This window comes from Gymnoscopelus microlampas, assembly GCF_963454915.1.
Source record: "Gymnoscopelus microlampas genome assembly, chromosome: 11".
Classification (NCBI taxonomy): Eukaryota; Metazoa; Chordata; class Actinopteri; order Myctophiformes; family Myctophidae; genus Gymnoscopelus; species Gymnoscopelus microlampas.
Genome location: NC_139948.1, coordinates 23,812,303 through 23,814,802, shown reverse-complemented (window position 1 = coordinate 23,814,802; position 2,500 = coordinate 23,812,303).

The following is a 2,500-nucleotide window of genomic DNA, read 5'->3' as shown; positions in this document are numbered from 1 at the left end:
CCTCTGTTCACCATGCACCCCTCTGTGCCTGCATCAGCCCATGAAAGTGCCACTGACAGCTCTGGCACCCGCGTATTGTTGAGCGACAGGGGAGGAGAGGAATATGGGAGGGAGGGGTGGTTCTAGGGACACCAGCAGGGTGTTGTCGCACTCCTTCAAAATCAAGCCTAATTTATATATTGTCGTATGACCATGATCACTGAAAGTATACAGACTTTCGGCAAGGGATGCAGACTTAAATAATTGGGAAGTGAAATTACAGGAATTGAGTGAGAGTCAATGAGGTCCTCCTCCATTATTAGTGTGGTTGCCCTAACAGGGCAACCAGACTATAGTACTCTTCCCACTTTATTAATCTTTATGGAAGATCATCTTTATTTCAAACCGCTACTCCTCCCAGAGTTTTTCCCCCAATGTCCCCCAATGTCGTGCCATATGTCCAAATGACCGGCTTCACCGGGAATCTTGCGCGTGTATTTTGCTAAGAGATTGATTACATAGTTTAATTGATATTAATGTATTAGTGCATTACATTTCCCCCTCCACTTTAATGGGAAAATGAAAAAAATCGATTTCAAGTATTTTTTTCCTCAGAAACCGTAAGGGCTAGAGTTACAAGACTTGGAGGGGAGGTTCATAATTTAGTCCGAAATTTTCAAAAAAATAATTACACCATTCGGCCTCATGGTGGCGCTATAAAAGCCCCCTTTACGTTTAGCCTATAACTCTTGAACGTAGGTCGTAACCGTATAGGTCAAGATGCAACTGCCCATATATCCTGACGCCCACCAAGGCTGTGGAACAACCTGCCACTCAGTATCAGCCATGTGTGCATGTTAGACTGGAGTTCACAGTTTGAATGATGTGAATGACAAAGATGACACTGAGAGTTAAGACGAGAGAAATAAGGAAGTGGGTGGGTGAGACTGCAAGAGAGAGAGAGTACCACAAGTACTTTCAACCAAGTTGTGCGTGACCTGAGATACCTAAGGCAAGAAGGGCTTTCTATGCCATCTAAAGGAACATCAAGGTAGATATCCCAATTAAAATCTCTAACCAAAAAAAGCAACCTAGACACGCTCCATAACAAAGCCCTCACCCACAAAGAGACTATTCCAGAGAGATGCCCCCTCAGCCAGCTGGTTCTGGGACTCTATTCACGAACACAAGCTCAGCCACCAAACAGAAACCCTTAGACAAACTTTAAGAACACAAACAGAAAAATATCTGACACATTGGAAGAATAAACCAAAACCGGAGCAAACTGGAATGCTATTTGGCCCTAAACAGAGAATACACAATGGCAGAATACCCGAGAACACCACCACTGGCATCACAAAGATTCTGAAAAAGAAGCTTTATGTGACATTGTAAAAATAAAAATGTTTTGATCCTTAAATCCTCCATTCAATGAGCGCTGCAACTGATAAAAATATAAGGAAATCCTTGACTATATGTTCAGACTTAATGAGCACAGTGTCGCAATTGAGAAAAGCCACCGCAGGCAGACGTTGCTTTGATAATGCCATTATGAGGTGGAAAGTGGGCAGCACTTTCTATATATCTGCCCACTGTACCTGTGTGTGTACTACACACAGATAACAAATACGCACAAATAATGTATTTATTTACCTGCACACTTTTATTCATTAATAATGAATTTCCCTATTCCTAGTAGGGCTATATATCCTTATGTACGTGCATTTCTTATTTTTGGTTTGCTTCAATTTAACACTTGCTTTGGCAAGTGTGAAATGGTAAAGGTATGTTTCCCATGCCAATTCTTCTGACAGACAGACAGACAGACAGACAGACAGACAGACAGACAGACAGACAGACAGACAGACAGACAGAGGGGGAGACAGACAGAGGGGGAGACAGACAGAGGGGGAGACAGACGGGGAGAAGAGAGCATTGAGACAAAAGGATGAATAACGAAGTAGTGAAGCTTTGTGCTTCAAGAAGCCATCCATTGTACAAGTCCTCCTACCTGCATCTTGCATTCACACTGCAGGCTTTCCATACACTTCCTCTTGGGGGTGCAGGAAAAGCAACAGCAGCACATTGCATTGTGGTGACTTCAGTTTAGGTGAGTGTACAAACCCATCCCATCAAATGGATAATAAGGGTAATATGTGTCAAATCTGCAGTTTCCCCCAATGACAGAAAATATTGCATTTGAGTTTTTACACATGAACAATGTAAATACAATGAGACAATATATTATTTTCTGGGAATAAAGAAAAGTCATTTCTAAATAGTTTGGAGTTGTCCTTTACTTTTCAAGTACATTTGAAAACACCTTAAATTAGTGCTCTATATTACCCATCCTAAGCGCAGTTAGGGGTTAAGTGTCTTCCTCAGGGACACCTCAACAGAGCTGAGGGTCGAACTCGAACCAATTCCCAGACAGCTCTACCCACTCAGCTAATATATATATGTATGTATATATGTATATATATATATATATACACACACACACACACACACACAAAACCAC